The sequence below is a fragment of the Leptonotus elevatus genome, chromosome 21, assembly GCF_054856555.1.
Source record: "Leptonotus elevatus isolate MCC_2025b chromosome 21, RoL_Lele_1.0, whole genome shotgun sequence".
Taxonomy (NCBI): domain Eukaryota; kingdom Metazoa; phylum Chordata; class Actinopteri; order Syngnathiformes; family Syngnathidae; genus Leptonotus; species Leptonotus elevatus.
In genome coordinates, this window is record NC_141259.1 from 12,688,904 (window position 1) to 12,711,740 (window position 22,837).

Sequence of the window (22,837 nt, forward strand, 5' to 3'; positions counted from 1 at the left end):
CTTGCTTTTTACACAGTATGGACATAGAAATACAACAAAGAAGGAAGCAAGTTAATGTTGACTTAACCAATTCATAGAGTTTTGTGTAGAGATTGGCATGTCTAATATTTTTCATATTTTTGACTGTGTTTTCTAACAAGTGGTTAAGATTTAACATTATCCTTATGGGGCTTGGCACAGGAAAGCATGCGTCATAAAATCATTTTTTTAAATGCTGGTGTTGGATACCGTACAAATGCAGACCTTGCCGTTTAATCATGCAAATGTCTGACAATAATTTGCGCTGCCACTCACAATGTTCGTTATTTGCGATTGAAGCAGACATTGAATTTTATTGTTTATTCGCAAATGGCTAAAACAACTTCAAGCAAACTTCTGGTACGGCTTCTTGAGAGTTATTTTGGGTGTCTGATAAGCATGTATATTGAATTTCATGCCGTGGGTTGACCCTTGAATGACCGATACCAAAATATCTTTCCTTTCCCCAACTAAATCTTTTTTTAATTTTATTTTTACTATAACATGTCTCCCAATGTCAATATCCTGCAACAACTTGATCGGGCCATCATTTTTAACCATTACAACAGAATCTGTCCATTATCAGCACACCATCTTTACCTCAGGGCTGGGTGCGCATTGATGATAGATTAGAGTACCTTTGCTATAACAAGTACTTGGTGTTTGCCTTTGGGCTTTGGTTCACACAGAACCAAGAGCTGATATCTAAAACCTTCTCTTATCCAATGGACGGCCAGAGCAAACTTGCCAGTAATGATCGGTATGCGTCTGGAAGACCGAAGCTGAGAACTCCTGCCGGATAAAAAAAATACCACTCCGGTGTTATTCGCAATCTGTTCTCTTCCACCACCTGATGACAAGTCGCTATACTAATTATATTTTCTTCAGTGATTACAGCACGTATCTGTAGCTAATCTTCTGCCGACACAGGGAGGATGTAGCGCTCTAATATGCCAATATGTTTTGCATTGAGTCTGAACATGTTTGCGCCCCTGGGGGAGTTATCTGACTTCAAGATCAAGTTTATTGCTTACCGGTTTTGACTCCCTCGCTGGGATTCGCAGCTCTGCGTTGAAGCAGCATGTTTGTCATGATGGCATCTTTCACAATTATGAAATAATCTCTTCTCATGATGTTTTTTATTTATTTTTATTTTTTTGCATCTGCATTCTTGACTTACGGCCAATGTTCACCTGTGTCATGTCTTGGCCTGAACATATACGATACCCACTGGTTTGAACCAATATCTTCAAGTCTGCCTGGTTTTCGACCCACCTGAGTCTAACCACTCATCTCCTAGCATGCCCAGGTGTCTTGCTCAGTGGTGTCAACCAGTCATCTCCCAGCCTGCCACGGTCTCCTATCCAATGGTTGTCCATCAATCACCTCTAAGCTTTTGTTCTACCCACCGGAATCTCACCAATTGGCTCCTTGTCTTCCCTGGCGTTGTGGACATTTCTTCTTTCTACTAATGAAAAATGGCAGGGTTGTTCTGTCCACTTGTGCGCAGCACGTGTATACAGTATGTACATGTGTTTAGTTTTTTTTTTTTGCAGTCACGGTAACCACAGCTTGCTTTTATTTAAATGCCTCGTACATTTTAACATATTGCCTCCATGTCAAAGCAGGATGAAGCCAAGAATGCCACGTGGATGTTTGTATTGTATTTATTACCGTAATCACCAGATAGATAGAACTGATCAACTTGAACGCTACTTAAGCAGATTGCGACATTGCTATGCTGACTGCGTTTTCCTCTACTCTATTTTCTACTGAAGAGGCTTGAGTGAGAGCCCATGACCAAAGCATCATACGCGTCTAATCCCTGACCTCGCTGACTTCTCAAAGCCAGGTCAAAGGTCATCTGACCTTCCCCTTTACTCTTGACGACACACAATACATTGGGGTCAGGTTATCTGAAAGGAACGACGAGATATTTTAGCAGACAGCCATTTCCTATGACGCTTTTCATGAAACGTGAATTATTACCGCAAAGCCACTTGACCGATGATGGATTATCATTGATTACGGTCCTTATTTGTAACTTCAAATAGGGATGACATAGCGTGCCTATCCTTACTTATTTTGCTGGACTGGTCGCCAGTCAATCGCATACAAACAGAGGCTCCAAAGGTAAGATTGGAACCTACAACCTCTTGCTAACCTCTATGCTCCTCTTGATATGACATTTTCATTCATACACTCTAAAAACAGTTGGGTCAAAAATAACCCAACTATGGGTCAAAAATGGACCGATCCTCTACTCAATTTGACCCAACTTTGAGTCAAGAAATTGGTCTTTTAGTACAACTCATAAATATTGGTTAGATGCTTTACTTGGGTAAAAAAAATTGGGTCATTTTGTATAAAACAACCCAGAAAGTTGGGTCAAATTGACCCATACAGTAGATCGGTCCATTAAAATAAAAATAAAAAAATCCATAATTGGGTTGTTTCTGACCCAACTGTTTTTGGAATGTACCTTTTCATCTTTAATCTTAATCATAGTTTGACCACAGTCATTTCCGTAAAAGTGGTTTCAGAATATGCTCCCCTGATTTTATACCTGAAACCCTCCAGAGATTTGTATTCCCAAATGACCTCGTCTAAGCCGCCGCCTACATTATTTATGGGCTTTTTAAATTCAGTCAGCGTACCGTTTTGATTCCAGCTTCAGCTCAAGTAGCGGATAAGTAATGTGTGGCGAGGGCTCCATAAAGCATTCGACGCGCTTGATCTTGGTGAGTCTGCCACTGAGCTGGAAAAGACGTTATTTAATTTTTGTCAGGAAATCAAATTCAAAAGTTCCGGGTACAGTTCAGTTGCATCACTGTTGAGTTCATTATGAGCAACTCCACTCAGACCCAGTCATTTATCACTCTCCTCGCAAAAACATTTGTGGCTTTTAGTTAGTTTTAAAGTCAGTGATATCTGCTCTGGTTTACGTGAACAATTTTTTCTGGAAAAAGAGAGCTGGACATGTACATGTAACATTATGACGCAACCTCACACTCCCACCTTTTATTCGGCTTGGAAGCCATGCAAGTTCCTCGGCCGTTCAATTACGGATGTTCCCGGGATCCTTTGGCCATCTGGACCCGCACAAGAACAGGATATGAAGCATCAGGAACTAAGAAGTCTTCTTTTTCGGATATGAAAGCTCCGAAATGAAACTGGAGATCCTCCATCCAGCCCCACTTTTCACCTGGCCAACACAAACTGGGTTTGATGTTTTGTTTAATATACTTTCCTCCCCAGTTGCCCCTTTTTGGTTACTTGCCTTCCTTCCTTTCTGTAAACATCATAGCTGTGCACTTTATCAATATGAGTCGAGCCATTCAGTTTTATGTGACAGCATGTTGGCTTAGCCGTATAGCATTGACTTGACAATCTGTGCAGTATGTGAAAATGGATCCATTTACCATACATCTGTATAAATACATCGACTATTTAGCGCTTCAACTTTTCACCCTGTCAAACGTGTCTGAGGGGAAAAAAATGCAAAAAATGCCTGTTTTTGACACTGTTGGAAATTTATGATCGTGCTCATCTACAGAATCACGCATTGGCCTGACAGCGTGATTTAATGACTTCATCATGAGCGGCCTGCCGGCAGGATACTCAGGCACGAACCGAGCAGCTCTTAACTGCAAAATGTATTTACTTGGAAATATTGCGAGGCCTCTGACTGTGGCACTGGCAACATCGGATACCGTACAAGTGGTTTCTTAGACGTTAGAACACCCCATTAGTCCGTCATATCATGTGAGCCGGTAGCGAGGCCTCGTTTTAGCCAACTGCAAGGATTACCTCTGCATATTTATGTTTTGCTTTTTTTCCTTTGGCTTTTTGCGATACCTTTTCTCAACCAACAGTGGTCCGTTTGTGTTGTTTAACCAGAAGAAGTGATGAGTGAAGAAGTAGACAAGACTACCATCTGAGCTTCTCACGCTAGCTCGCTATGCGCTAAATGCTATCGACTAGTGACTTATAAACCGAAAGTAACGACCAAAACATTGCACCATGTTTTTTTATGTGCTGTGTGAATGTTTGGTTGCTTGATTTAATTTTGCAGTATACAGCGAGTTCTCAGTATGAGACGGAGTTTGACGTAACCCGGATTGGTGCGTAAACTGGAGTACTGTAGTGAAGTCATAATTACACAAAAATATTGGGATGAAAAGCACTTCGAGGCCATAAATAAAAAGCAATGACTTGACAGTAGCGCATATAGATATGATCTGTAGGAAAAAAAAATCTGCTGTCTCTGGCCCCATCTTTTGCCTAGAGAAACCATAGTGCCCAAGGAAAAACAACCAAGCAGAGACGGAATGCGATGTGTCAATCATTTGTCACTCACTCATCGTGGGCAAACTGTGTGGCCTTGAGAAAAAAAAAATACAACTTTGAACCGATAATATTTCATGTTATAGCCTAACACTACATAACGAGTGTAACAGGTCAACGTGAGGCACCAATGTCCACTCCAATTTCTTTGGAATTGATATTTATTTGTCCATCTAATGTTTATCTTCAGTGCTCCTCAATTCAACTCTTTCTGCTTTATTTGAGTAACTCGTATCACAGTTTATTTTATCTTTGATGACCTTGTTCCTGTTTGTAAATCAGAATCCCCTTGTGTGATATTCTATTGGATAGTTGTATACGCCACACACGCACCCCACACCCACACACATTTTTTTTCTCCTGCGTTTGTCATTGCAGCAGAGATCTTGCCCCATGAGGGACGATAAGCTCTTACTCACAGGATATTCGGAATTCCTTGACAGATTGTTTTCGCCAGCATCCCCTCTGTCCTCTACAGTTTATTTGTTCAAACAAGGCCGTCTTGAAGACAGAGGGAAATATGATGGCAGTAGATATTGTCACGCTATTTTTTTAAGGGGAGGGGGGGGGGAGGAGGAGAGTCTCTGCTTGTTGCTTTACAAACACTTCCAGAACCCCACAGAGTAAACAAAAAAGCCTCACTGCCATGCATATTCATGCCCGTGTACACACAAACTCGCTCACGCTGTGAAAGCAAGCTTGGCTCTTGCGAAAAGCGTGCTGTCCTGGACTGGAGATGTTGACTACCAGCCAAGCAAGACGCCAACAAAGTGATGCACGGGAGGGCCTAAAGCTTTTTTTTTTTTGTGTGTGTGTGTGTGTGTTCCCCATGGCAGCCGAACAGTACACAGTCACACAAAAAAGGCCTCTCCGTATTCCCCATTCTCTGCTCGTCCTTTTGTCTTTTCACTCTCTCTGACTTGGCTGCCGGCGGGCAGTTGATTCCATTCCTGCGTATGAAAGGAAATGATGTGCTTAATTGGATTATTGGGGGTTTTCTTCAAATGAGTGCTCACCCACCCACACAGCCACGCAACTGAGTTTTCTTCTGAAGCCTTTTCATCGCATTTTTATCCGCCGGTGCCTTTTGTACCGTCTATTACGGTTCACTTTTCATGAATTTTTCCCATTAGCATTTTTTCCCGTGGAACCTATCCTCACACTCATTTGCAAAAGAAAAAAGAAAAACCTCATCCATTGTACAAAAGATGTATTCTTATGCTGCTGTACGTTGACAGAAAATCCCCCTATTCATGGTCATTGTACTAAATGTAATCCTATCCATCTTAAAAGATAGAAATGTCTAGCATACTTTTGGTCACGGCCTACTGTTTCTTACCGATATGCGGCATAAGAGCAGGTGTAGAAACTTGGCTCAGGTTGATAGACCGCAAAGGTATCCTAAACGCAAGCTGGCATCACAGGAATTTGCACCTGCTCCAGAGACCTGCTTTTCTTCTTACCTCATACTTTAATCAAAACCTCTCAAACAGTATCTACTTTTCGTCTCAGGGAAAAAAATGGTGTTTATATATTTTCCTTGGATGCTAACGGCACACACAAAACATTTGTCTGTCAGATTCTGGCAAGTGCTCTGTGGCCTTCGTCCTCGCGGTAAGTCCGGCGCGTTGGCAGTCGTCGCCGCTTGTCAGTGGCTTCTCTGGTTGACTGAGCGTGTCCAATCTGTGGCAGAGGCAGGTCGTCGAGAGAAATCAATCCGAGTTGTCCGGTCGAGGAGAGGATGTATTCATTCCAGTGTACATTTATTTATTTAAGTCGGTTTAAGTGATCAAAAAGACGTGCCGGGCAAAATGAGTGTAAAAGTTGTTGCCAGTTGAATATTGGCCGAGGGATTTGTGGTGCAACTTTTTGGCCTGGCCAACACAACCATCTACTTTGCCTTCACGCTTTTTAATAGCTCATCTGTTTCTTTGCCTCTGCAGAAATGAATGTCTTTAGATCTGGCGCTTTATAATGGGGCCAAAATCCTAAAATGCTACTACCGCAGATTCCATGTTAGCTCTCCTTTGGCTTGGCTACGTCGTGCTCTTTCCTGATTGCATGTAGTTGGGCTATCGCATTGGTTGTGTGGCTTGAGGACTGTTCCATTTGTCTCACTGTGCTTCCAAAAGAAGAACGCTGTTCTGATCATGGCCAAGTGCCAGAGACGATAAACAAATGGCCTCTTTACCTGACGCAAATCCTTCTTCCACTCCGCAACAGGCTGCTTTGTGGGATTATTTTTTAACATTGCCGAGTATTTGAGCCCTTCCTTCCCAGTGGAAGCTTTTCACCTTCTCACCCGAATTGGATTGAGCCGAGACGGACTTCCAGAAACCCGACATTCTGTGAAGATAGATGGAAGACAGGAAGGAGATGGAGGTTACGACAACAATTACCCCTCTTTGAACGGAGTACAGAAATATATAAGGAAACAAACACTCGTGGAGCAGATTGTTTGGCTACCCGGGAGGCTGACCGAAGTCTTTGGTGCTGAATAAATGATTTGCTACGGCCTTGTTTGCTAGTGTTGATTGGTGTCCTCATTTCCCAGTTAGTTGCTTATCTTTCCCATCGTTCACTTAACTCACTCACTCTCACTTAACAGCTTGTGCTGTGCTTGTCTGTTGCACACCCATGAAAGGTAATAGTTGTTTTGTAAATTCGACAAAAGTGACAAGTGGAATTTAGTTCAACTGCAGTCTGAGCACTCCCTCAAGGCGTTCCTTGACGATTCCCGATCCTGACATCCGTACGTGACTTGCAGTATTTCATCTCCTCACCGGACCCTGTGAGAGTTCTATCTACTGCATCTTAGTGGTTTACAGCGTCGGTTCCCAGCCAATTTTAGTGTAAACTCCAAGGCGGACCTTTATCATTTGTCAGTTTTTTGTGATGGAATATGTTCCAGAGCCTCCCTCTAGGTGAAAATCTAGGATATAGAAATCGTGACTTGGTAAAGTTATTGCAGTCTCTCCCTGTGAATATAGAGCTAAGAAACTCAAGAGAATGTGAGCTTGCTCTGTTTTTCGACAACTGTGTGTTAAGTATTTCTGGCATCTTGTCTGATGGTTGTTGTTATTTGGGGAAAATCTGGATGCACTTTTTAGGTCCAGTAACATCCAGTTATAGTCTCTGCGCTTGCTGAATGAGAAATGCGGACATACCGTAAGTGTTTGCACCTGTTGATCATTCCTCCAGCCGAGGAGATTATGTTCTTATTGTTGCCTCGTCCTCTTGTTTGTCCTGCTCTAGGTAATCTGGAAGAATGTTAGTTTTTTTCTGAACTTTTGCTGAACCTATTACTTTTTGGTGCAGATCAGCTTATCTCTTCTTCTTTTTTCTTTTTTTGGCAGTAAATTTGGCAGATGTACACGCTCGGTGGAGAGTGACCGGGCGTAGGCCAAAGGATAAGAACATTACATGCTAGACAAACAGACGATAGTTCCCTTAAGGATTCTGCTATTTTGATTTAGGGAAAACTGGACTTGTGAATACAATGTAGGGTGTTGAATGGCTTTGATTTGCCTATCATTATATACGGTAAATGTAAAGTACAGTGTTACTCGCAGGGTTTTGTTATTTACAGTAAAAGCTTTTTGTGGAATTCTTGCATTACAAAGCATTCTGTGATTTTTGTTCAGTCGTGCAATGAAAATGGTCTCTTGGGTTGAGTTTCCTTAAACTTCCTTTCCATTTCCCAGGACAATCGTATCCAGTAGTGCTCTGGTGACAGGGAATGTCAATGCAAACAGCAACAAACACGTGTCACATTTTAACAGACCTGTAAATCCTATCATCATTACCCGCCTATTGATCTCAGCTCCCCGTTAACGGCCTCATTATGGCCTAGTGTATTCTCTTTTAACCTGTTAGCAGCTCGGCAGTGGAAGTATCGTATGTGTCACTCTTCATTGTAGTGATTGGACGCCAACATTTTTCAATGCAAATCCAAATTTCCTTCAGGATCTAAAAAGGTGAACGAAGGCGCTGAATTTCTTATATAGTGGGTAAGGGGCAATTCAATGCCGATGTAATTACACCCCAAAATTAGAAATCCGATCTTTAAACCTGTAAAATGTATTTAGAAGCATATTTTTAAATTCATTTGACAGGGTCAGCTCCATTTTGGGTCCCTTCCGTAGGTCGGCCTACTGTTTTGACACATGGTGCAGTAATATGCATGGCACAGCGGGACGTATTTTCCCTGCTTTCACTCAGTCTTATTTCCTTGACCCCGGTGGCCCCGCCGTGCCTACTGTATTCATGTCTCCCGTCTGTCTTGCCTTTCTCGTCTTTTTCACTTGTCCCATTCATGATTAACTGCGCGTGTCCCCCTCCCGGTCTCCTGCTGTATCCTGCTTTTTTGCCTATACCTCATCTGTGCTTCGCTGGCAGGAAGTCGACATGACACCGATTCAGCCCTCTGCATTGTCAGAGGTTCTGGGTCCATCGGGACTTCCTAACTTTTAGTAATGCACATATTTTACACGGAAAGTCGTAACAGTTGATGTGGAATTTATCCTCCTGTAACCAGCGACTCACAGGTGGGACATGTCATCGTACAGTGCAATGTGAAAGGAGCTAATTGCTTTCAACACATCTGGGTGGGAGAAGCCTCTCGGCAGCGGGTAATGCTATTACATCCCACCTCAGTTACGGCTCAGATGCTACCTCTGAAGCTAGGAAATTTGAGAAAAGACTTAAGCCCCCCATTCCACGTCATTCCCAGGGAAAAATCTGAATTTAACATTCGGTGTGAAACAACCTTATAACGGGTCTGAAGAAGCATCAGGTACTGAATTTCAATTACAGTCCCGATCCCGCCTTTCTGCTGTTCCAATTCACCAGCCGTCATTCCAATTGTGATTCTACTTCAGCCGGTGATTGCTTTCATCATAACAGATTGGGAGAAATGAGTGTTAGGTGAGGTTAGCTTAAGTTTGACTAATCGCTAATCACTTTTTTGGCATTTCGTCTTCTCGTCAACTAATTTCCAGAGGAATTTTGACTCGCCTGTCTGCTGCCGTCGCCGGACTGTAATGGTCTGCGGAGGAATGAAAGTACAAAAATAAGCTGATTGCCTTACTAGCGTTGGCTATTCCAAATGCTGCTAGTTTTAAAAATATTTATACCATCAATTAGTCAATTTTGACTTGAGTTTCTTTATAGTCGACTGCAAATTTTTAGAAGTTTTACCTTTACTTCACACCATGGCATTACGGAAATACCCGTACGTAGACCAGCTGTTGGTGTACGCCATTGGTTTTCCTTTCCAGCCCCCCCCCCTGTCCCCCATGTTAGAAGGCCGCCGTCTATCCACAAGCAGACGCCGTTCCGCCGCTATGACACCTCCATTGATGCTATTAAGTCTCAGAGAAAAGGGCTAGTGAAGCGAGTGCTACCCACCCAACCGCATACACTGGCCTCAATCTGCACCTGCAGGCCTGGCGGAGGGCATCCGCGTGAAGATAGCGTTGGGCCAATTGGAACAGATTATTCCTCCTGTAATCAAGGACTCGCTTATAATTTGAGTCCATTTTACACTCCTATACTTGTCCATTGTTACAGAGTATAGGAACGTTAAGGTCCGATACCGAGTCTTTATCCTTTCCGGTATTTTGGTGGCTCTGATAACCCTTTCTGTCCTCGTGGATTTATGATGTTTACAGATGTGCTCAGCTCCTGGAAAAACAGTCCAGATCTCCCCAGCCCTCCAGCGAGGGCAGCCATCTTTAATCCAGTAAAGAGCGTAGGGATTTGGCAGCCCCCCCCGGCCCCCGCCTGAAGGCGCTTTGGAAACCCGTCTGCCGTGAGAATGGGGCGGTGGGGGGTTGGAGGTGTGGGCAAGGGTTGCAGTGGGGTGGGGGTGCACCCCGCTCCCCGCTCTCCATCCCCTTTTGTGAATTTAGTTAATCTAATTTGAGTCCCTCACAACACCAAGTCTCTCTCTCCTGGTCTCTTCCTTGCCTGCCCCCCACCCTCCGTTTCAAACATCAGGACAAGCTGGACTAAGTTTCACGCATTAGCGGCGAAAATGGGATTTGTTTGGTTTAATCCAATATCCTCGTAGGAGTCACAGTAGTAAGTGGAAGCGCCACCTGAAAAGTGACGTTAAAAGATGAAGCCGATACACTTATCAAGAGCATAAATGGGTTTTATATATATTTGGGGAGCCGGAAAATGGGGTTCGTTCTCCAGGTGTGCAATATTAAAAGTGTAATAGTAGTATAGTAATAATAATTTCACACATTTACATCAGACTTTTGTGGCACATAAAATAAAAAGTTTAAATATTTGCAAATGCAATTCATTCATTCACTGTTGAATGAATGCATCAGCTAAGGTAATTAAATCAATCAATTGAGCATTAAATAGGTTCACTATAGTTAATAGATATTCAAAATGTAATCAAAGGTCAATTTAATAATTTCAAATTTTAGTCTTTTTTTTTCTCAACATAATGTTATACTGTATTTCAGAATAGAATTAAGTCAGTGATAATTAATTATTTCACACTTGATTTAATTAGTAATTAAATTAGTTCACTTTTTAATTAATTGAAAATGTTCTGTTGTGTTATTTGATTGTGGATTCGCAATGAAATGGACATTTAATTCACATTATTTCACATTTAAATTAAGAACTTATTTAATTCTCATTTTGTTAAATGACTTACTCTTAAATAGATGGACAATAAAATTTTATTAAATTTAAATTAATTACTAATTTAAATGTTTATTTGGCTTTTTGTCACATTACGATCATGTTTATTAGCGATAAGCACGACGTTTATGTAATTAAATGGGTTCAATATCATAATTACATCTGTACTTCAAACTGTAATCAATTGGGATAATTTAAATCACACATTTCGATTCATAGTTTATTTCACATTTCAGCTACTATGCAATTTAATTATCTATATAATTGGCATTGTTTTCTCGTGTGTTGATCATGTTTATTGGCTATCAGCGGGCTTTGTTTGACTGCTTCTGGGGGTGAGAGGGTGTGCCAACTTTTTGGGATGTTAATAGGGGGGTGTGCCTCAAAAGGCTTCAGAGCAACGCGTTGACGTGTTTGAGCTCATTTGTATTTCACAAAGGGCTTCTGACGCTGCCCATAGGATGCAAATAGTGCGCTGCTAAGAAGTCGAAAGTCCCCCTCCACCCTTTTGCCGTTTCGCACCTCTGATTAACTCACCGTGATGCCGTCGGATATCAAGCGGGTATTAACTCATTAGGACCGTCGCCTTTGAAGTCGCTCTCGGGCATCATCAGGGTCTCGTAATCCCTTTTTAATGGCCCAGTGACTGGGGACAGTGATTCAACAAAATGATTAATTTGACAGCTTTTCTCACCTAATGCACCTTTTCTTGTGCATGAATGAGTGGAAAATTGGCTGATTCATTTCGGAAACTAGCCATTGTTCACTTGCGGTGAGGCGTTGGGTGACTTACATTTACAACCTCAATTCAAATACTAGCTCCATGAAATTGTAGTATATTATTCCAAAAGTCTATTTTCTATATTTTGTAGCATTTGTTTGTGTAAAAAATAATAATAATAATAATAATTCTGGGAACATCAGATGTAGCTATATATAGCTTCATTTTTGTATAGTATTGATGCTTTTTATAATTGCGATGTGATGGTGGTAATAGTCACCGCCTCTAAAGCCGCAGGTATCAAACGAACCACCGGACACTGCTGTTAACACTCCACGCTGACGAGATGTGTTATCAATCCGTTTCCTTCGTCCTCATCTTCCTTGAGCTTTGTAATGTTATTCTCCCCCCCACCACCACCACCACCACCCTCTTCCCCTGCCCCTCCTTCTTTAACTGGAGGCAATAAGGTGGTGAGGGCCAGGAATGCGGCCGTGGAACTGTAAGGATTTATCGCACTGAGGTGTGAGGGCCGCCGTCGCCGCGCTGCGGTTTCTCTGTGTGCAGATGTAACAGTTTAGTGCCAGCAGCATTCCCACCATGGGGCCAATGCCTTCTTTTACGGCTTCACAGTTTGATTAGGCAAGACCGCAAACTGAGGAGCTGTTGATGCTAAACCCATTTATTTTTAGTGATTTTTTTTAATTTGATTTTTTTTTTACAATGGCCCTCTGGCCTTTTGATTGTCATTTTAGCCAAAATTTCAAGAAACTGAAGATGGGTCTGTTTGATGCATTGTTTTATGACAGTCTGGCTTTTGAGACACCCCTGCAGACTAAAACTCAAAAAAAAAGGCTCAAATTCAGCTTTCTTTAGCATGCAGATACCCAAAATCTCCTTATTTGAACAAAAACAGGCCTGCTGGAAGCACAATTTGTATGGCATGGAAATCAGCACATCTCTTTTAAGAGAACTTCCTTAAAACTAATTTCAATAAAAGCAGACCCTTTTTAAAGCATTATTTTTATGACATTATGACACTTTTTAATGCATTATTTTCACCTGCCAATCATTGTTTCAATGCCAACCATTTTACGCACACAGAATCTTGTGATATATTCCCCAAATTTGTGAGGCTTTTCACCCCAATCAGTACGGCGTCATCTTTCTTCTTAAATCTTATCTTTAAAACCATATCGTTAGCATTTTTGATAGCATTGTGGTTTACAAATGCGCCAGCTTTGTTGTTTTTGATTAGTTGATTGCCGTTGTTTCGGGAAATGATTGCAATGTGTTAGAATTTATGAAAGCTTTTTTGATAGCAATTATGCTATCATCGTTATCGTCGTCGTGTCATCTGCTAAACCTTTTGATCTCATGTAAACCGTTTTTTTTCTTGAGGCTACCCAGACCCTGAGAATCTTAAAAAAAAAAACGATTTAATTTGATTTTCCAAGTTTTAATAACGCCCAAATTTATTGAACTTGTAAAGTCAATTAAAAAGTCATACCTGTACATGTTAAGTATCGTCTGTAAAAATTGTTGTGTAATAAAAGTATTGTGGTCCTTGTGGTTACATTTAGGGAATGCCAGGTCTTAAATTCAATCAGTGGCCTTAAAACACATCCAATCAGTCTTCCTCAAACCTGCAGATACCCCCGTATATCATTATTTCATGTTTGGCGCAATATTTATGAAGTATACGCCACCGTTCATCTCCATCTCCCTCCTCTACTTTGGCTCTGACACGCAGCGCACTCTCTCTCACACACACACATTTTGCTCTCCCCTCCCTCTTTTAGTCTCTTTCCACTCCTCTCACTCTCCCTCTCAGGTTACCAGTACCAGGGCTTTTCTTGCTTCCCAACTTGTGTGTGTGCGTGCGTGTCCTGCACCGTGTCCTTGTCCCTGCCTCCCGGTTCGCGAGGAGCCACCCAGCAGCCGGCTCGTGATTGGGCCAGCCGAGCATGGGTGGGAGGCGGCGGGTGCGGGAGGGGGGGGCTCTCTCGACACGGCGGCGGGTGAGCTGACTGCTGTGGGACGTGTTTCAACAGATGGTCGAGGTTGGAGGGTGTCATCACATCGGAGAGGGGATTAGAGGAGCGAGGTTGTCTTCCAGGAGCTGTGTGGTCCCCCCCACCGAGTCCTCCCTCCTCACCACCATCAAGTCCTCCTATGAGCGCAGGGAACAGTCGCAGGATTCCTATTGCTGCACGCTGCCCTGCCAGGTACGTTACCAAACATTCTGCTGCGTTGAAAGTCGCGACGTCAGGAGTTGCGATTCATAGCGGTGTTGTTAGGACCTCAGTCCCCCCCCCCCCTTCCCCCTTCAATCTCCGGATGACAGGAATTCCCTCTGTCGCAAATTCCTACGTCTCAAGGGATTAGTAGGCAGCACATTCCATTAATGTCATTTTTCCCTCCCGTGCCTGAAAGTAGCGTAGGGTATCTGGAGACTCTTGTATGACAACGGTGTAGTGTCTGCGCAGTAAGAATCCTAAATGTCCCTATCGGTCTTGCTTTCGGAACATTTTTGGGCAAGTCCCAAAATAGGAAAATGAAAAATGTCTGCGTTCCATTAACTGACCAATAAATCTAAATCCAAGTGCATCTCTGGCTTTTTTTTCGGCCAAATCATCACAGTAACTTTGAAGGGACTCTGAATGTCCAGGATTTATAAAATGTCCATCTATCAAACTGTCCGTCCATCTTAAACCTAAATGGATGAGTTGCTAAAAAAAAGTGCTCCTTGCAGAGGAGCTGTCAAATCTCGGGGGTGCATAGTATTTATATGCCGCAACGGGGGCCGCGTGCGCGTAACGTTGCGCAGCTGTAAGAAGGCGCACGGGGCGCAGCGCGGGTGAAAGCCGCTGTTGTGTGAGCCGGTGTTGACCCTGGTAAACCAGCCGTAGCTGCACTTCCTGCCTGCTACTTGAAGTACTTAACCCCCGGTAGGCTGTGATCGTTGCGGCTTTTAAGTCAAGACGCTTTTGACGGGGTGAAAAATGTAGGCTAAACGATCTCAGCCGAGTATGAAAAGAAAACAAAAAAAAAAGATCTCGATTGTGAGACTGTGTTACTTCGGCTTGGCGTTCTCTCAAGTTTGTAATCGAAAGTAAGACCAGTAAAAACAGCGTGCTGAAACTCAGGTCACAAAAAAAAGCTTGTAAAATGTAGTCAAGTGTTCACACTTGAATCGAAGTGAACTGAACCGCATCAGAGACTGCTTGAAAAGGTGGTCTCAATCGACTTGTTTGGTACACAACAGAGTTCTGATGTGATGTCATACTTGACCAATTTGACACCACCTGAGATTGTTCTTGGTCCACTTCTTTGGTGTGCATCCGGGTTCTGATGAGTGTTCACACTTGACCAGATGGCTGCCGTTGGCTTGAACCGAAACTGACAAGTGTTAACACAGTCTGTGTAAAGCGGTCTTGGTGGTCAACAACAGACAGTTTCAACTGAATCAAAAGAGACAAGTGTGAACACAGAATCGGTCTCAATCCACTTCATGGGTGGTCATCAAGTTTTTAGATGCGAGTGTTCACACCTGGACCAAATTAGTTTGTTGTTTGAACCAAACCCGACAACAGAGTCTGGAAGTGGTCTCACTACGCTTTGATGAGCATCAGGTTTCGGTCGACAGGAGCAAAATCGGTTTTAATGTAACCAAACCAGACGAGTGTGAATTAGTCTTGGTGCACTTGTCTGCTGCGCACCAGATGTTGCGAGATCATTTTCACAATTTGGCCAGATGGATGCAGTACGAGTGAACGCAGCCTGGAATCGGTTTGTCATATAGTTGGTTTAACAGTCTTGAGCCAAGCAGTCTACTTGTGTGCTACCCATCGGGTTTCTCATGATAGAATCCAGACTAGATGAAAAGCAATCGAATGTACGGCGCAATGGCACCAGTTTTGACCAAACCAAATAAATGTGCCTCGTGTGAACACAAACGATTTCAGTCCCCACACCATTTTGTTTCTCACTCTTGTGTCGGCAGTTTAGATGCCGCTCCGTGTTGTGTTTAGACTGCGAAGGTGATCCTTTTAAACTGTTTAGCTTCAGCATGCTACAAACAACAGCACAAGTGAGCGGCAGCTGCTGCAAATAATTAGGACTTTGGTGGGGGGGTTTGACTCTGGCCAAGACAAACATTATTCCAGGAGCAACTCTACCATCTTCTTGGTCTTTTTTTTTTTTTTTTTGCAGTCACACAACTGGAATTCCCGTCACTGAGCTTATCTAACGACTAATTGGTGGGACAAATTCTTGCGGCTCGTTTTGGAACGGTAGCGGTAAGCTATGTGTCATATCTGGAGATCTGCTTGCGCTCCATTTTCTTAATTTGTTTCGGTTGCTGGGGGGGTGGGGGGGGGGCGAAGGCAAGGCACATCTAGCTGAGCTTTTAAGAGTGCCCTCTGCTGGAGACTTTTCAGTTGCACTAGACTGCATTCTCTTATGATGCGTTTGAAAGGGGTGGCTAAATAATGAGTTTTGATTGATTATAACGTGAAAGGTGATCATTTACCATTGATCAAAAACAAGATTAATGTAATCAAGATGCTGAAAATAGTGTTGTTGTTCTCACATACTTTTAAATACATCAGCTTTAATTAACTTCAGTGATTAGTCGTCGTCAAGCGATTTCAGAGCTTACATGTCGTTATTTCTATATATTTTTAGAAGGTATCTCCAAGGGGTAACATGCCATGCAGCATTGATCTATTTTGGAGCTCACAATGCACCCCCCTAGTGCTTTAGTATGACCCCCCCCCCCCCCCCACCCCAAATGTTTGTTCAGCCTCTCATTTGAGCGGCGAAGGTCAGGACAAGCAAACATTCAACCGCTCGTCGTCACTGGAAGGAATTCTGATGCATTACCGAGCAGCTAAATTAGCTTTTTCCTTACTCGGGATATAAAAATCCGTTGTTTTGGCTTCTCGTCAGCAACGTCTCAAGAATGTCGTCTACTTCAAAAGTAGGGATATGTTGACTGTGTGAAAGGGCCGAACGGAAAGCCGTGACAGGGACGGAACAAATTCACACGTCAACTTCAGCCCTCTATTCCTTGTCGGTGCTTTTCACACAGCACAGCGACACGAGGAAAACGCCAGCTTTGTGTGTGTGAAAGGGGCTAACAAGCGAAACGGAAGCTCAAAACGAGGCACGAGCGCCAACGTAATCTTCCCGCGACACGGGTTTGAATAAAAGAAACAGTAAAACGTGTACACACACACGCACACCATGTGCAAGCTTTACCCCCCCCCCCCCCTCTATCCTGCACCCCCCTCCCAGAGGGCCGCACTGTCCCTGCTTTGTCATCCCCCTTGTCTAATAATCCCCTCCCCGGGGAGAAGCAATCTGTTTTAGATGGGAAAGAGAAAGGGCCTTGTCTGTATCGCGTACAATTAAGCCAGTCTGTCGGAATTCTTACTTCTTTTTTTTTTTTTTTTAGAGAGAGAGAGAGAAGTGCCGCCACTGGGGGGTGGGGGGGTGGACAAGGGGCGCTCCTTTCATCCGCCGACTTTCCAGAAAGGAGATAATGGGGTGGGAGGGTCGAAGTGAAGGGAATAGATGGAGAAAAGGGTGAGAGGGGGGGGGGGTGCAAATAAATGAATTCCTCACCCCTCCAGCCCTGATCCAGCACTTCCACTAATAGAAGCTAGCGTTTGTTTCAGCTCTCCTGCTTCTTTTCTTCGCCTCGCCCCTGGAGCCAGTGAAACCCATTCAGCCTCTGCCAGCGTTCCCCTCCTCTGCCCGTTCGTGTGTTTGCGTTCAAACTTGGCCATGTGCTGCTTGCTAGCCTCCGGTCCCGTTGGCGCTAAACCGCCGCCACGGGCGTGTATGTCACGTGATCCCCCCCCCCCCGCCCCGGTTACCTGAGCGTTTCCGAGGCGAGTTCAGCCGAGTTTGTCTGCAGCCTGCAGAGCGAGTTGGGATGATCCCGGTGACTGCATTCTTTCACATTGCCAAGGAATGGAAGCCGTTGGAAGGGTGAGATTACTTAATGAGGATTTTACTTAATAGCATTTTCTGAATTAATATTCCAAATCTCCATTTTGAGTTTACTTAAAAATCATAAAAAATTCACCAGATGCCACATGCTCTTTTTTTCTTGCCACTGAAGCCAGTTTTCAAAAAACAAGAAATTTGGTAACAAGGAGGACAAAAAAAATACAATACAAATGTATTAAAATGTAAATATCACCATATGTAGCAGTTAGAATGACTGCCTCTATACAGTGTAGTTTCATTTAACTTTTAATACAACATATTTGCATTTTATCGTTAAAAAGTGTTTTTCAAATGTTACTATTGCTTACAATAATACTAAATCTCTGTATTGTTTAGGGATTTTGATACCACTTTTTTTTTCAGACCGATATCAGTACTATTGAGTTTTCACCGATACCAATACCAAATAACGATACCACTCGTACTTTTAATATACATACAAATTTCCCCCAAATAATGACAAATAATTTCAAACAAAGACCTATCCATTGAAATACCCATCACGGGTACATATACCTCCCCTAACCGCCCATCCCTAGAATTGTTTTTTGGCCTTACAACACTACTATATTTTTATTTTGGTCATGACATGGCACTATTTTAACATGAGTTGACCCACAATAAACTCTCAACAACCTTTGTCTGAAAAGATGCATAAAGTCATCCGTTTTGATTAAAAGGAGCCATTTTAGGAGTCCTTTAAAAATGTTCATCCTTGAAATGGCCAAATGTGAATAATGTATAATTGACGGTCAAAACAGTAAAAAAAAAAGAAAAACTTTTTAATACTCTAACCTCTGACAATTTGATACGTTCCAGCACACAGAAATCTGCCTTTTATTTGTCGGGTGGTGATAAAGTCAATTAAAATACAAATGAGGTTACGGCATGCTTTGGAAAACCACACGTTTAGCCGCGGGCAATGGAAAAGCGAACGCCTCCTGTATACAAATGACAGGTTTACATGTCTGTCTCTGTTTAACTATGACTAATTCTTACTCCGACACACACGGCATATGATACCCACTCGCATGAATGCCCACGGGGGAATGCAGAACTGGCACAGGTGCAATCGCACCGATCGGCTTTTTTACGAGCACTGTCACGTTGGCGCGCGAGGCGTAGTTGTTGTTTACGGCGTCCGGGGTCACGCGGGGCTGCCTCTCACGTTTTCACGTCACTTTCACACAAGAATACGCCCGCACATGCTCAGTCCGCATCGTCGGGGGTTCGGTTTGAGTTTCACGCTACGAGCTTCCAGAAAACCTCCCTCACGCTACGGGATTGACTGTTTTATTGAGAGTAGCTGGAGATAACAAAATATTGAGTTCGCTTTAGTTTTGTAGACTCCTCCAAGAGTGAATTCATTTGCCGGTAATGGCCCGAAGGAACAGGAATGTTATCCTGACAGTGTTGTTATAGCTCTAAATCATCCTCCCCGGCTTGACATTTACTTGAATACTGTGATTATGATAAGATTTTATTGTGACTTGAGGGTGGGAAATTTAGCTATTAGCAGAGATGAGGTATTTTTCAACCGCCCTCATGTCCACAATACACGCATTTAAATTGATTGCTTGTGGTTGTTAATTAAATACATACGAAGAGGACCTTGAAAAATAATCACATATTAAATCTCAATCGCAATAATGACGGTAAAAAAAAATCCCCAATTTTGACACAGACGTGTTATTAAGACGTCAAATATCTGACAGTCTGTCATATTGAGACCATCATTCGTCAAGGCAATTTAAATTTCCGCGTCACACACCGAAATGGATCCAAGCCCAAATGAAAAAAAAAGCCATCGAACACGTTTAAAATGTCCACAAATTCATGGAAACGTCGTATTCTCCACAATTACCTCAGTGGAAAGCCACTTAAGGCAATTAGCCGTCGCTCTCGCTTGTCGGCCGGAGGCGGGATCATTCATATCGGGGCATATTTGACATGTCAGTAAAAAGACACGGAAGCCACCCGTGAGAGGCGCGCGCGTATGAACTCCCTCTCGTTCTCTTGACTCTCTCCAGAGCTCCTGCGGCCTGATGGAGTGTTTCTGATGGGGGAAGAAGAGAGTGCGGCTTTTGGCCAAAGTGGCTGGAGAATTACAAACGTGTTGTATTTTATCCATCGGAGGCTCACTAATGGTTTCCATCTATGGCTCCCGAGTAGGCCTAACGAGAAATTGCTCGCTTCGAGGCTTGTGCAGTACACTCACGCTTGACAAGTGGAAAGGGAAAAAGCAACATAGTCTTGATAAGATGATGGGCCACCGTAGTGCAACTTGGCATTGGGCTGTCCAACTTGTCAGTCCAATTGATTCTCAATTGGCCATTTAGTGCGCCGTCTTTTCTGCATGGAAGCCACTCTCCCGCTTGTAAATACTTTTTTTTTTTTTCACTTGGAAAATGAAAGTCGATTTTATATCAGGCCATGTTTTGTTTGTCGCCAGCATGAGACTTTTGTTAAAGTGCAAAAAATCTTTTCATTGTCTAATTCTTACTCGTATTCTCAAAATTGAATGAAATTTGTAAAAAAAAAATACATTTGACTGAAAGTTAATTTCATATCCCGCAACACCAGATAATTGAAATAAAACTAATTTATACAAATAAATGCACATATATATTTTTCAGATTACAATAAATCATTCAATTATTTTACTGAATGTAAATGCTCAGTGAGCCTTATGTGCCTCATAGGCCATATGTTGCCCACCGCTGCTCCAAACAAGACCGTTTGCTGGTATGACCTTGTCTGCATGTGCATTAAAATCATTTCCCTCTTAACTGCTTCAAAACTCAGCGGACCACCCTGAGATTTGAAAACCCCTTTTTTTTAAAGTGTTCTTGGATCGGGATTCATTTAATTACACATGAATGATGGAGATTGGGAAGACATGGCCTGGCAACCTTGGCGATACAAAAGGCTCTCTTACCAAGTCGGGAATAAAAACGTCTTTTTTTTTTTCTTCACCTTTAATAGCCAAGTCAAGGTTGACGTTTTGCCAAGGCAAGGCCATTTTTCATTAAAACCTTGAAGAAAATCCCACCTAGATGAACTTCAACTTGTCATGTTGATACAAAGTAGTTTTTAAGTGCAAACGATAACCTTCGTTGGACTTGCGTAAGAGCTCTATGCAAGTTGCGTTTTTGGCAGTGGTTGCAAAAGTACTCACATTCTGTTGTTATTTTTATGTGTCTACTTCAGTTCGTTAGCATTTCTATAGTGTTTCCTATTATGTGTTAGCATAACACTAGATTACTTTAAATACAAGGTTAAATTGTCTTGGGTTTTATTTTTAGCTTGACAGTAAACGTCATCTGGTAGTGGACAAGTTTGTACTCGCGAGTCAAAGCAAAAAAATCAGCCGGACGAATACTCATATCTCAAAAGCCTAAATAAATTGGGTCACTCGTATCTCAAGGCACCACTGTATGACAAAAAGTTGGTTTTTTTAAACTGCAAAGTCCCCATGAAGGTACAGTGACAAAGTCCAAATAATTCCCACCACTGGATTTCGGTCAAGCAAATCATCAGATTTAAGGGTCTGAAAACACACGGGTTTGAGCCTGAGCCCAGTCGAGACCTGCAGCCAACGTGAGGACAGAGCTCTCCTTCAGAGTGCTCAGCGCCTCTAATGGGAAGGCCTTAGCGGGTGCAGTATAGGACGTTAGCCTTGGTCCGTCGTTGGCAGCGGACCCTGACACAGGCGCTCCTCAGTGTAAAGAAGAAAAAAAAAAGTCCCTCGTCAGTCCTCGTGGCAGCCGACCAGCCAAATTCCCTGGGATTACAGAAATATTTGGACAAGCCTCAATGTTAACATAAGGCCTTCCCATAATCATTTCCCCCCTCTGAGAGCGGGAGGGTGAAATCAGAATGCGCTGCAGTATGGCCCCGGTGTTTTGTCCCGGAGACGGACGGACTGGAATAAGATTTGAGGGATTTTAGGTGCACTGAAATGGCCATTGTTCTCGGTCGCCAGTTGACTGATTTATTTCTGAGCGGCGTGGCATCTGGTTTGGGTTTTGACTCGCATCTTGTTGTGGGAACGTGAACCTCCTCACCTCTCCCGCCCTCTTCATGTTAACGTGAACAAGATCCAGCCTTTTGGCCAGACTCTGTGGATACTTAAAGGGGGGGGGGGCGGGGGGGGGCGGGGGGGGGATACCTGGATCAATTTTCCACTGTGTGTCGGAGCAAAAGCATCGACTTATTTGTCTCCTCAGTGCGTCTGCTGTTTTTCAGTGACAGCTGATAAATGTTCAGACCGAACAGAACCCAAGCCAGATGCAGCCTCTTGGCCATTGTTGAAATGAATACGTGGGCCAATCACAACCAGACTCTGACATGACTTTTGTTACCTTCGTTACCCCCCCCCCCCAACCGCAACCTTTTTTCCCCCCGTCCCTTGTAACCCACAGAGTATGTGTGCCTGCGGGTAGCCTCAGGTTGCTGAGGTTGGATTAAACAAGCCACCATCAAAGTCATATTACCACTTGGGTCAGGGCACGGTCAGTGTGTGGCTTGACGCCCCCAAAACTGGAGGGCATGGGCTGCCGAGCCAGTCAGACAGCAATGCCGCCCCGGTTGGTTACACAAGCAAGCTCGTCTATTATGTTCGGCGCACAAAGCGCACTGCTGTCGAACTAAATAACCGCAAGGGAACGCTGCTCGTGGATGCGGGGAAGTGAAAGAGTTGCACAAAAATGTGTTGTGGAAGAAAGATAAGTAGGATGTTGTGTGTGTGTGTGTGTGTGTGTGTTAGAAGTTACTTCCACAAGTCCATTGCAATGAAATGAACATTTAGGAATGGATCCCCCAAATACAGAGGATCCCACACTTCTTGTTTATTTTCAAAATGGGCTCTTGAAACTTTTCTGTGGGTTTACTCATGATAGACGTGCTTACCAAATTTCATGTTTCTAAGTGGAACTTCTTCTGGGGCTCGTAATAGCCATTATCACTCTAAACTGGCCACTTCAAACCAATGTAGCAGGCTTCCTTTATCTTTTCGGGAATGGGTTCTTGAGGCTTTTCTGCGCTTTTACTCATGATAGACGT

The 22,837-nt window shown here is 43.2% G+C and overlaps 1 protein-coding gene across 2 annotated transcripts in view; it reads left to right on the forward strand.

The window, feature by feature from the left end:
* sulf1 (sulfatase 1) overlaps positions 1-22,837 on the forward strand; it is a 69,566-nt gene that overhangs the window by 17,050 nt on the left and 29,679 nt on the right. The window contains exons 1-2 of one of the 2 annotated variants that reach the window (XM_086066109.1): positions 13,519-13,723; positions 13,807-13,980. The gene's annotated coding sequence lies outside the window, so the exon portion shown is untranslated. Of the gene's footprint in view, positions 1-13,518; positions 13,724-13,806; positions 13,981-22,837 lie in introns of those variants that run through there. The other variant, XM_086066108.1, reaches the window with a different exon arrangement.